This window comes from Herpailurus yagouaroundi, unplaced genomic scaffold (genome assembly GCF_014898765.1).
Source record: "Herpailurus yagouaroundi ecotype Mexico unplaced genomic scaffold, PumYag 163, whole genome shotgun sequence".
NCBI classification, from domain to species: Eukaryota; Metazoa; Chordata; class Mammalia; order Carnivora; family Felidae; genus Herpailurus; species Herpailurus yagouaroundi.
This window is the reverse complement of record NW_024412404.1, coordinates 37,864,071-37,877,957: the sequence shown is the minus strand read 5'-3', so window position 1 is coordinate 37,877,957 and position 13,887 is coordinate 37,864,071.

The window sequence follows — 13,887 nt, the reverse complement described above, 5'->3', positions numbered from 1 at the left end:
TGCGCCTAGGTGACTCAGTTGGTTAAGTGTCCGACTTTGGCTCAGGTTATGATCTCCCAGGTTCGTGAGTTCAAGCCCCGCGTCGGGCTCTGGAGCCTGCTTCGGATTCTGTGTCTCCCTTTCTCTCTCTGTCCCTCTGCTGCTTGTGCTCTGTCTCTTTCTCTCTCTCTCAAATGTAGATCAATATTAAAAACAAAAGTGCCTCCCTTTTGGGATGAGCACTGGGTGTTGTATGGAAACCAATTTGACAATAAATTTCATATTAAAAAAATTAAAATGTAAAAATTAAAAAAAAAAAAGTGCCTCTTGCAACAGTTGGAGCTGATCAGTGCCGAGCAATGTCATTGTCCTTAATATTTTCATCTACTTCCGTCCTGTTACAAACATTGACACCGAAGGAGACAGCGTGGCGGAACATAAGGACCTCACGCGTGGGAGTCAGACGTGGCTGGGCTCAAATTCAGACTCCACTTCTCAGCTGCATGTCTTCAGGCAGGTGGCTCAACCCTTCTGTACCTTGGTCTCTTCAACTGACTGTAGGGTGTGGATAAAAATAGCAGCTTCCTACGGTCACGGTCACGGTCACGGTGAGGCTTGAGGAGACATCGTATTCCAAGCATTCTGCATTTGAAAGACCCTCACTCAATCCCTGTCTCCTCACTTTCTGTGAAACACAGAAAAACTTCAAGGCCCACCTGCATCCCTCGGCCATGCTTTGAGAACCACGTCCACAGAGGGGAGGCACTCTGTCAGTTTCATTTGCATCTCACACAGCCAGGACTCCTGTAGGCTGTGATCTCTTGCCTTCACCCGAATGACATTTTTTTCTGCCTGTCTTTATTGCAACCAGACATCCCTTCATCTCACAGCACAAAGTCCAGGCAACACTTCTGACATGCCCAAATTTATTCTTTTCCCTTGAAGACATTTCCCTTCACTCCTCATGGCTTATAAGCTACGGAGACCAAGAGGAAAAATGTTTGTCCATCTCAGCCTGTCTGCAGAGAGGAGCAGCACCGTAAGAAATTGGACTGAGATGAATCTTCAAAGGGCCGAACTTAATAGCAAAAAGCCAAATAAATCTCAAGGAGTGGATACACAAGACCCAGGGCAGTGCTTTGGGTCCTTGTCTCTTAGAGGCTGGTTTATCTGGGAAAGAATGTGTCATCTTTTAAAAGCCAGCTTGATGTCAGGCCCAGCAATTGCTCTTGGTCTGTCCTCTCATCGTTTTTCACGCACCATAGGGGGATGGCTCAGAAGCTGCTGGGTGGGGACAGGGCCTCATAACCATCTCGTGGCCGATCCCTTACCATCACATCGGTTGGGGTGAGAGAGGCAGGAGAGAAGGATGGACCCTCTGGGGTTTCAGGCTCTCACACGAATTGCTTCAAACCGAGTGGGAGACAGAAAGGAAAGGACCGTGTAGACAAATGGCCTAGAGATGCTCTGATTCTGTTCAGAGCCCACTTACTCTCCTGAAGTGGCGAAATTCTTCCAAATATGCTTCTTAAAGAGCATCCCGACACTAAGGAGATTCTTCTAGTTTTCCTCCAGAATATAGAACTATGAAACAGTACTGCTCTTTAAAAGTGCTTCTCCCCCTTTGTTCTCATTACCAAAGACATACGTGAAATTTTAGTAAATATAGATAAGCCCAAAATAGGGGGAGGGAAAAGAAAGCAAAATGATCCATAATCTTACTGATATCAACATTTTTCTTTTTTCCCCCAAAATGAATGGTCCTGTGCCTGATCTTTTACAACCTCCATTTTTCATTGAACAAGAACCTGCAAAGCATTATCCCCTGCCATTAAAAGCCTTTCCAAGCTATTCTTTGTGGTAGTTGTTCTACGTTCCTCAGGAACGCAGTGTATTTAACTAAATCTCTAATGGTGACTATTTAGGTTGTTTCCACATTTTACTATATAGATAATGCTGTAAGCAATACTTTTACAGCTCAGTCTTCACGTGCAGCCATGATTATTTCACTAGAATAAGTTCCCACAGACAAAATTAGCATAGCAATAGTAAGCACATTTTATTTTTTAAATGTCTATTTATTTTGAGAGAGAGAGAGAGAGAGAGAGAGAGCAAGTGGGGGAGGGGCAGAGAGAATCCCAAGCAGACTCTGCACCCACAGCCCAACACAGGGCGCAATCTCATGAACCATGAGATCATGACCTGAACCAAAATCCAGAGTCAGACGCTTAACCAACTGAGCCACCCGGGCGCCCCTAGTATGCACGTTTTAAAAACTTTGGCGATGTACTGCCAGTTTTCCTGCCCGAAAAGTTGTACCAGTGAAATAACACATTCTTACTTGCAGAAGATTGAAGCTGCCAGTGTTTTCCATCACTTTCTTTACCTCATTGCAGAATTACTGCATGTGCTTTGCACAACTTGGAAAAGCGGGGTTAGGTTTAGTAGCTCATGAGAGAAGTAGAAGCAGGGATGGAGAGCATGCTTTTCCTAAAAGTGCGGACGCCCACCTGCTTGAAAGAGCACTGTTGAAGCAAACGTGGGCTGTGGCTGGTGGTTCCCATCCACCACTAGGACCTCCAGAATCAGGATTTACAAAGCAAGCTTTCTCCTTCTCCCCCGCCCCCCCCCTCCCTTTTCTGTTTACAAAAGTTACACAAGCTCAATCCTAAAGATTTGGGGAGTAAAGCAAATTATTCACAAAAGAATCCTCCAAGTTTCCACCACCCAACGGTTAGCACCAAGAACATTCCGGCAGATTTCCTTTCAGTCGTGTATGCTTTACCTGCGTAAATGAAATAATACTGGTTTTATTCCGTGCTGTGGTCTGTTGTCACATTTTGTCCTTTACCAAGGGCTTTCCCTACCTCCCACCACTCAGGACACGGCCTTGCTTGTCTCTCACACTTTCAGGGGTACAAGGGCAAGAGAGCGTCAGTGGGGGAGCACTTTCTTAGCCCACTCCCAGGGGGAAAGCCACACATCTCCCTCAAGCCCTTGACCTCTGGCCTTGACCCTGGCCTTCTGGGCCTGCCTCTATAACAATCTGTAAGCCATTAGCAGGGGCTACATGAAATCTAGAAGGGCTCATCACTAAGACCTCAGCTTTTATCCAGGGTCAGTATAATAAACCACCATCTGAAGAGTGTTTCTGCATTTCCTGCAGAGGTCTTTGAAGAGAGTGTGTATTATGTGCCTCCCTGTCCTTATATTGAGATTCTCGTGATAAATTTGTGCTCACATTGAGTGTCAGGGAAAAGTTTGCCTCTCCTGACAAATGGCTCTACTTCCTTTCATCCAATAACTCATCATATCTCCCCTTTCGCTTTAGCTCAATTTAATGCGCAATTGCAGTAACTATCTTCTGCTAGGTTTCTGGTTTAATCATTTCCTCCCTTCATCCATATGACTTTGGATATTTCATCTCTAATCCCACTGTCCAGGGCCTATATTTTTAATTTCCAGTCATCTCAAATTTCTTTGGAAGTTGGTAGGAGCACTGGTCATAAATAAACAAATAAGAATCTTGACCTGTAGGTCATCTCTTTAAGGTCACATCTGCCTCAGTAATTAATAATTCCCTTCATTAACTCCAAGTTCCTTCCTGGTATTTCCAGGCAGCTGCACTCAGAGATATTATAAGATACAGTTGGGTACATTAGGCTCGAATGAGAGGAATTGGATTATGTTAGGAATAAATTATAATATGTTGGTGTCACTTAGTCATTTTCCTGTATAACTGAAGTCCTGGGAAGCCTCTCTGGTCAAATGCACTTCTTACTGTTGTGACAGTACATTATTTCCTTGCAAGGACGGTAGCCTGGACACTGCCATGCCCTCCCACTTGGCGACTGTTGAAGAAAAACGCAAAGGGCCTTATTGGTGTGTGTCTCTCACTTTGGTGTATGTCACCGTGGTGCTTTCTCTATCTCCTAAATTCCCCCCATCGGGGCCCACCCTTTAGGTGGTAGACTAGAGACCACAGTGCTTTGCCCCTTCCCTGCAAATCCACCCTTACTCTGGCCTCCACACGGGCGAATGCCCTTCCCCATTGTTTGACGTCATGCTTGTCCCTTCCCGTCAGGCGGCTCACTTTGGCCAATAGAATAGGGGCAGGAGTGACAGGGTACCACTTACAAGCCAAGGCCTTAAGAGGCCTGGCAGTCTTCCACTTGCTCCCTGTGCTTCTGCCGTGGCTGTGAGAAGAGCTTTGGGAAACTGCTGCCCCTTTCAGCCTGGGGTCCATATGAAGCAGAGCTTCCCCAGGTAACTTATAGACCCACGAGCAAAGTAAGTACTTATTGCTGTGTGCCACTGAGATGCTATCGTTGTTTGTTATGCACAAAAGCTGACTGATGCACTCTGTGACAGATCCTTCTGGGAAGATCTGATTCTTTTCTTGCCCTTCTCCTTTGGCCTTGATTCTGGAGACCATTCGGTTGATTCCCAGGTGCCTCGGAAATTCGACTTAACTCTCACGTGCTATCCCAACCTGTCTCAAGCACCCCAGCTGAGGCACGAGTCTCGAGCCCCCTGCTCATCCCATGGCTAGAATCTCTAGGACAGGCAGCTGTAGAACGTGTGCATCTCTGTCCCTGGAATTTGGGTCCTCGACACTAAAGATAGTTAACTGTTACCGAGTGTGTGCTAACAACACCAGAGGCCCTGCACTAAGTGCCTTCAGGTGTTAGGTCAGATACTCCTCAGATTTCTGTGTCAGGCATTAGCTTCCTGTCTGCTGTACACATGAGGAGGCAGATGCACTCAAAGGAAAGGAACTTGCTCAAATCTCCTGGGAGATGGAGGGAGAGCTCAGACCCACCTCTGTGCTGCTGCAGAGCCCACATCACGCCGTCACCCTTTTAGCTGCCTAAATTGTGTGAGTCACTCTGTGCCATCCCAGCCAGGCTGGCAGACAGGGCAATCTCGGTCCTGCTGGGCTCTCCCCGTCTCCACGCTCGGGACCTGAAGGCTGGCTGAGGGGCCGTGTCCTGGGACGGGTAGCTGCCATTCCCACCATTGCTCCCTCCCCCAACTCCAACCGCCCCCCACCCCGCAAGTGGCCTCCTACATGGGAGTCGTGACAGGAACCTGTGTAGGGCCTGCATAGGACCCTCTTGCTGTGTGCTGCTGAGCAGGAGCAAGGCCTTAGGGAGTGGAGGCTAGAGAAGCCAGAGGCAAGGGAAAGATGGACCATCAGGGAGGCTATCCAGAAGCTTCAAGGAGGTGTTCCACGTGGCTTGTGTGAAGGATCACACTTGCCCTTCCAAGTCAGTGCCTAAGCCCCCACTACAGCCCCTAAGCATCGAACCCCAGCGAGGTAGAGCTGGATAGGGCCCTGAAGAACTTTGGTTACAGAGGGGCAAACTGAGGCCCATTTCTTTACACTGCAGGATCTCACTCCTCACTTCCCAGCAGCATCGGCAAGAATTACACTGCCAAGGTAGCATGGTGGTCCCCTTATTAAGACTTATGAGGGGCGCCTGCGTGGCTTGGTCGGTTAAGCGTCCGACTTCGGCTCAGGTCATGATCTCACGGTCCGTGAGTTCGAGCCCCGCGTCGGGCTCTGTGCTGACAGCTCAGAGCCTGGAGCCTCTTTCAGATTCTGTGTCTCCCTCTCTCTCTGCCCCTCCCCTGTTCATGCTCTGTCTCTCTCTGTCTCAAAAATAAATAAACGTTTAAAAAAAAAAAAGACTTATGATAAGCCTTTGTCTTTAACTTAATTTGAGATCATATCCCTTAATCCGAATTCTGCATCATGCGCATTACTGTTACTGTGATAATTCATTCAGCTGACACAGGAATGTGCCCGACTTCCACCAACCAGACCCTCTCTGGGCCCTACACGATCCAAGGTGCACATCTTGCTTCAGACACGCTTACAGATCTTTTGTTTAGGTGTATATATTTACATCATGAAAACCTGTCCCTCCCCCACTCCACAGCCCCAGGGACAGTTGAATTTGCCCCTCCCCAACGAAGTCCCTTGGGATGGGAATGTGTTTCTGAGCAGACATGTGCCAATGTCATCCTGAAGAGAAGGGGCTCCTGTCCCTTTCGCTTGTTTTCCAATTCCCACAAGTCCGCTTCCCACCTTGCAATGAGGTGTCTCCCCTGAGAGATGACGTTTTCTTCCTAAGAGACTAACTCCTTGGAATGGAGACCAAAGGAGGGCACTACTTGTGGTTGAGTGCTTCATCTATCTTATATCAACCCCTGGGAGAAAAGAGGGTCAGTCACTGCATTCATATCTTTACCCTCGCCCCTGACATCTGTGCCTCCACAGTGATCTTAAGCACCCGAAATTCCTCTCAGGGAGGGAGGCCTGAGACCCACTCAGTAATGTCCCCAGAGGCCACCACTCAGCTGTCTCTCAGCTGGGAACACGTGTCCCCACTGTCCTTCGACAGGTCTGCCAGAGGTGACAGGCTTGCGGTCCTCCGGCTTTCGGAGCTGCCCGGTGTCTCTCTCACCCCTCCCCTGACAGGTGTAAATTGGCTCACAAATCCTGCAATTCGTTTAGCCCATGCTCCGCCGAGTTTCCTCGGCGATTTTCTGGTTTATTGCCCGTTGCCTGGTTGCTAAGATTCCTTGTAAATTGCATCGCCCTCTGCTCTGCTCTACCATTTGTCCAGGCTCCACATGGAAGCTGTTGTCCCGGCATGTGCCCTGTGCTGGCTGTGAATCGCTCTAAAGTCGAAACTCTGCTGCAGGCAGGCCGCCACCTGAATGGCAAGGAGGCGGCGCGGTGAGACAAAACCCCAAGGGCGCAGAGCTAATTTATGCCACGAGGCAGAACTCATCTTTCTTGCCTGTCTCATTCCGGAGGAGGAATCAATATATTGAGGTGGTGGGATCGCTCACTGCTCTTGAAATGTTTCTCGACGCCATCCCATCACACTCTAGGGACTGCAGATGACTGAAAGACAGACAGATGGCCCTCCACTGGCACTACAGAGACTGACAAGATGTGACTGGGAAGAGGCTGAAAGTACAGGCTCTCCTTAGATATTCTAGGTTCAGATGCAAGCTCTTTCACTTCCTGGCTGTGTGACCTTCAATAAGTTACTTAAGCTCTCTGTACTTTCATTGCTCTTCTGTAAAAGAGAAGTAACAAGAACACCTACTACATTGGATTGTTGTGAGGTTTAAATGAGATAATATTTATAACTCCTACTCCCTGGCATGTAGTAAGTGCTCAATAAGTGTTAACCTATTATTGCTAATATCATCGACAACATCATCATCCTGAAGCAGCACGTTGGAAGCCAGTGAACATTGCACCCTTCACTTCCCTTCACCCAACTGATTTGTTCCAAGCTGCAACACCGTCATTCTGACGACTCCGTTGGCTCCATGTGTCTCGTTAGTTCTGTCCCTTGTCTGCCTTCCTGTCCAGCTTCCTCTGGTTGGCACGGTGGCTTCATATTTTCTTGCACCCTTTAATTGGAAGAAGCCAGCCACTCATCATAATGAAAAGAGGGGCTTTTGCCCCCACCTCTTCAGAGAAGAACTATAAATCACACATCACATTTCTGTAGATGCCATAGAGCTATATAAATTACAGGCAATGTTTTTCCAACATGTACATATGAGCCTTTATATAGATAAAATATTTATGTAGGTTCCTATAGAAAGGCAACTGTGCATTCTCCTGACACAGACCATTTCTCAGGTGTTCTCAGCGGCCACCAGAGCCCAATGCTGGGGGCTTAGAAGCCACTTTTGGGGAGTTGTCACAGGAACTCAGAGGTGGAAGAACTCTCAGGAGTTACTGGACCCAAACTCTCGTCATGTCCGGGAGTCCCATTTCCAACAAACACCAGTCAAAGGATACTGCGGATCTCCACAGAGAGAACTTGTTTGTCGATGGGCAGCTCAAGATATTAGACAGTTTTTTTTTTAATTTTTTAAATGTGTATTTATTTTTGAGAGAGAGACAGAGAGCGAGTTGGGGAGAGGCAGAAAGAGAGAGAGACACACACAGAATCCAAAACCGGCTGCAGGCTCCAGGCTCTGAGCTGACTGTCAGCACAGAGCCTGACATGCGGCTCAGACTCACTAGCCATGAGATCATGACTTGGGCCAAAGTCGGACGTTCAACCAACTGAGCCACCCAGGTGCCCCTAGACAGTTATTTCCTAAGTCGAACTGACATTTGTCCTCTCACAACTCCTCACCTCACACCCTCTTGGACAACATTGAAAAAGAACAGACCTTTTCAACACAACAGGCTTTTTAAATATTCGAGTCTCCCCTCCCATCTTTTCCTCGCCCTGTCTTCTCCAGGCTAAAGAAACTAAATTCTCTCAAGTATTCCAGGTCCAGCTTCTGGACTCTTCTCCGTCCTAGTCACTCCCCTCAACCACACACTGGGTGTGTGCACTAGCATTAATCTGCTCCTTAGAGTGAGGAGCCCAGCCTGGAATGCCACCATCTAGATGTGGCCTGACCAGCCCAGTGGCTCTCACGTCCCTTGCTATGATACCATAAGGAATTCACATTCGTTCTGTAAGTTAAGATTTGAATTGGCTTTTCAGCTGTAGCTTTGACAACTTAAACCTCGTCCGGTCTTTGTTCACCAAGACTGATACTCAGCCATGGCTCCCCTAACCTGCATTTGCAAAATTGATTTTTTTAACATAGAATTGGAACTTTATACATTTGTTCCTTGCAGTCTTTGGCTTTGCGTCTCCATTTCCTCGACCAAGCAGGGATGCGTGCATAATGGGGATGGCCTCAACCACTCCAGCACTTAGAGAAGCAGGAATCTTTTTTTTTTTTTCAAAATTTTTTAATGTTTATTTATTTTTGAGAGAGAGAGAGAGCACACAAGCAGGGGAAGGGCAGAGAGAGAGGAAGACACAGAATCTGAAGCCGGCTCCAGGCTCTGAGCTGTCAACGCAGAGCCTGATGCAGGGTTCAAACCCACAAACCGTGATATCATGATCTGAGCCAAAGTCAGACACCGAACTGAGCCAGCCAGGTGCCGTGTGAAGCAGGAATCTTAACAGTGACCCTGCATCACTTATTTCTCCTTCCCCATCCTCTATCCTGGTGCTGTGTATGCAGTAGGTGCTCGGTAAGAGCTAATTCTGCATCTAACCTGTCATGTCACCCCCAAATCGCAAGCTCAGATATGTGACATATGTGAAAGGTTTTGAATATTGCCAGGTACTGTAAAGGTATCAGTTATTGTTAATGTTGCTCTTATTACAGTGACTGAATGTCTGTGGAAGTCAAGAGCCAAGGTTGTTTTCTCTGTCTCCATAGTGGCTGGAATGATGTCTTTCACACGGCAGGTCCTCCATAAAATTTGTCGGTTGAATTGAACTGCAGCAGCTTGCCCAGCATCTTAGATGTAGACTTAAAAGAAGAGAGTCTAAACCTGGAACAGAAGGTTCTAGCCAGGTTGTGACAGGAGTGATGAGGGTATAGGATTAAAAGGGGAAGAAACAAGAGAAATGAGGACCATACTGAGCTCGAAGGGGCTCATTTCCCAGGTTTCTGCATTGGGTCAGCTATCACTGCACAAGGAGTCCATGGCTAAATGGCTTCAAAGCAACAAGCATTTATTATTGCTCATGAGACCGTGGGTCAGCTGGGCAGGTCAAAGCCAGGCTCGGCTGGCCTTGACTGAGCTCCATCATGCACCTGCAATCGCGGGTCAGCTGGAGTCCCCTCATGCACATGTCTGGCGGTTGACTGACTGTAGGCTGGGGTGATGGGGTGACTGGGTCGTATGTGTCTCAGCATCCAACAAGCTAGCTCCCACTTATTCACTTGGCCCCTCAGCAGAGTTCTTTTTTTCTTTTTAATGTTTATTTATTTTTGAGAGAGTGTGTGTGAGCAGGGGAGGGGCAGAGAGAGAGGGAGACACAGAATCTGAAGCCGGCTCCAGGCTCTGAGCTGTCAGCACAGAGCCTGACGTGGGGCTGGAACTCACAGACTGTGAGATGGTGTCCTGAGCTGAAGTCGGACGCTTAATCCACTGAGCCACCCAAGAGCCCCATAGAGTTCTAAAGAAAAGGCAGAAATGCCCAAGATGTCTTGGGGCCTTGGTGCAGAACTGGCCACTGTCACTTCCACTGGCTAAAGTAAGTCACAAGACTACCCCAAATTACAGAGTAAGGGTGGGGGAACCTCCACCTCTGCATGTGAGGAGCCGAGAAATTACATTGCAAAAGGTGCATATATAGGGAGGTATGAAGAATTTGGGACATTTTAATAATCAATTTACCCCTTCCTTGCTTCCTTCCTTCCTTCCTTCCTTCCTTCTTTCCTTCCATCTATACACACTGCCAGGATATTGACTATAGGACAGAACCATCCTAAGCGCTGGAGACATGGCTGGGAACGTCCATGTTAGTGCCATGAGCCCTAGACCTCAGAAAGGGCTTCCAATCTGAAGAAAGCCACCACGGAGGCAGATTAGGAGGAGGGCTGCCGATAGCCACAGAGTTGCTTCCATGGGTGTGAGCAGCCTCTGTCTTGCTCTGGCCACAGGAAGATGGTCCCCGCGCAGATGCTCCACTCACAGTCGTTTGCTCTTGTGACCAGGCTGAACCCTGATGCCCAGTCAGCATTGCTGCAGCTGCTGCCAGCATCCTGAACAATTTATGAATTCAGTCAGTCACCGTGAGTGTTGCCACACCGCATGTCAATCTAGCCCTGGCAAGGACATAAACAACCTGATGGGCCTCTTGAGGATTCGAGGAGCCTGGCTGCTAAGTTAGCTGCAGAGCTCTCCCAGGGTGACTCGGGACAAGGCGAGGACCGCCAGGCCGGGCGCAACCTAGGATAGAAAGCCCTGTGCAGAGCTCTTGGCAGGGCACTATTATAGCTCAGTTTTATGAGCTCTTAAATCTCCACATTTACTAAAATGAGGGAGCCCGGCAGGAAGATTAAGCACTGTTGGGCTCTTTAAATCATCAGCACCAGCCATCCTGGGGGCTAGATTTGTTTTAGGCCCTGGCATGATCTCTGTGTCAAAGACCCAGTGAAATGAGCAGTAGTTAAGGGCTTGGACTCCTTGCCAAGTTCTGCCACTTACCAGCTGTATGACCTTGAGCAGGTGACAGAACATCTCTGCGCCTCAGTTTCCTCTTCTGTAGGTGGGGCTGTAAGCACTTGAAAGAGAATGCCTAGGAAGTTCAAGGGTGCTATTATGTGATGCAGTGACCCTGGGGACTTTTGGTAGCTTCCAGCCCCGGGAAGAACCCCTCTCTGCCCACCTCACTCCACCGTGACCTGGAATGCGGGAGGCCCAGGACTCACGCTTCTGTAGAAGCCCTCAACTCTTACTTAGCCAGTCAGAAAGAGATGCCCTGACTCAACCTTGGATGGCCCCGGCCCTGGAATGCTCCCTAATCACTCAGAGTTGCCTTGGGGCCCAGGGTAGAGACAGCCACACTGCTTCGTGCTCCAAACTTGCTGAGTGACTCTAGACAAGTCACTTAACCTCTCTGAGCCTTATAATGCTCCCAGGGACTTTGGCAGAATAAATAGTGCATCAGGCTGAAAGTCCTTTAGAAACTGTAAATCTCTGTGTAATTCATTCATTCATTCAACAGTCACTGAACACCATGAACCAAGCTCTCTGCCAAGCTTTGGGTATGGAAAGAAGAGCGAGCCTCCCTCCTCACCAGGTGCTCAGCGCTGTGTGAACAAGCAGGCAGTTGGCAAACTCCTGTCATCAGGACAGGGTCTGGGGGAGCCTGGGGGACAGTAGCCGGTATGCCTGGGTGTCAGGGAGCCTTCCCGGAGGAGGCAAGAACAGCTAAAGCATGACCACCCAAAGGGTGAAGCCAGGCCAAAGAGGCTGAGGGAGAGCAGCAGGGGAAGGACAGGAAGGATGAGGCTACCACGTGGAAGGTGACCGTGATGGGCAACTGCAAGCTGACTGGTTGGGGCCTGGGGGAGCAGATAAGTGAGTTTACGGAGGGCCTTAAGGGGCGGGCTCAGGGGGCTGGATCCAACCTGAGGTCACGGGGTGTCCATCGGCAGTGGCAGCAGCAGCAGCAGCAGGGGCTCTTGGAGGCGCTGTGCCCACACATGTCCTGAGCCAGCCTGTCCTGAGCGCAGAGCACGGCGCTAGCACACGTCCCCTCCCGCGCAATCACCCTAAAGGTAGAGCCTTTATCTGCACTTTGCAGGTGAGGCAACTGTGATCCAGCCTGAGGCCACCCAGCGAATCAGAAGCAGAGCTGGCTCCAGACCCCGGCAGTGATGCGTGACTGCCTCTGGGGGGGACCACAGGTGGAGGGCGTCCCCGCCGCCGCCGCTCTCCCCAGGACCCTCAGAATGAGCGCCTCCTGGGGCAGCCCCTAACAGGGGCTTGCTCATCTACACCTGCTGCGCTTCTCACTCCCACTCACGCATCTCCAGCTCTGAGAACAGGCACCACCTGATCCGAACTTAACCTCCCCCCGGGACCTAGCATGGAACCTGCCAGTAAACTCTGTCCCCAGAGAGGGCACTTTGAAATCCTCTTCATTAGACTCCTAATGTGGGAAATTAAAACTATGAGCTTGAAGCTTTTCAGGACAGCAAATAATATTTACGGTAATACTGTTTCAGAAGATCAAATATTTATAATAGGGTAGACTCCATCATGCTACCCGTCGTCTGAGCTTCTGGGGCTGCAGCAGCTGCATTATGGATGGGACCAGTCATTAAAACGCTTTCAAAACCATTTGTGCTCCCGAGTGCTCCTCTCCAAGGGGCAGGGCTTGGCCCAGTGCGAGGCCCAGGGCTCAGTGAGCCAGGGTTCCTTCCATAGTTACCAGTGACTGCAGCGGTGTCCGCCCTGTCCCCTCCTTCTCCGTCTAGGGGAATGCCTCTTGCTCAGGTTCTAGGTATTCCATGGTGACCTTTCCCACCATTACAGCCGATCCCGTAATTACCACCTTTCTTTCTGGATTCCCACCTAAGGGTTCGTTCCTCAAAGAGCAGACAGCGTGTATTTTCAGCATGCTGTTTCCTTGGGGTCTAGCACAGAGCCTGACACATGGCAGGGGCTGAATTAATTATTACTAAAGGAGCACCATGCCCCCAATCTCATAATTGTCTTTAAGAGCCTATGGTGGATCCATGAAAGAGGGATTTTGCTGAATCTTTTTTTTCTCTAGCTATGTTTTCTGCGTAAGTTTTCTTGTAAGATACTCCATTTTACAAGGCAGTATTTTTTTTTTTTTTTGTCTGATTTACAGTCATTTCTTCCAGGTCCAGAGTGTATCCCTTGCCTACCGGTTCCCTTTTAACCAGTTTCTTCTTTCTCATCCTCATCTTATGATAATATTAAAAGAATTTTATTATTTTTTAAAAATGTTTGTTCATTTATTTATTTTGAGAGAGAGAGAGAGAGAGAGAGCAAGAGAGAGCATGAGCAGGGGAGAGGCAGATAAAGAAGGAGAGAGAGAATCCCAAGTAGGCTCCATACTGTCAGTGCAGAGCCCAACACAGGGCCGGGCTCAATCTCACGGACGGTGAGATCGTGACCTGAGCTGAAATCAAGAGTCAGATACTTAACCGACTGAGCCACCCAGGCACCCCAAAAGAATTTTATTATTTGTACAGTCTAATCATTCTTTTTCTTTCTCTGTCTTCTCATCCCAAATCATCACCCTCTTGGTCTTCTGGAAACTTTTCCAGCTGTCTCTGATTTGGGGATATCCAGTGACCAAGATGCAGGCCACCCTCCACTATGGCTAGTTCACTGCTGAGTTCACAGGTAGAACAATGTTTTCTGGCAGGAGGCCAAGCAACGTCCAGGCCTTTGCAGAATGTCTCCTTGTAAATAACTGCAGAGACTCCGCAGGGACCCCGGGTCCCTTTTCTGGGTGTTATTTGACAGCTCAGTAGGATGTAATTTAGGTCAGGGAGACAATGGTCCTGATCCCAGGATAG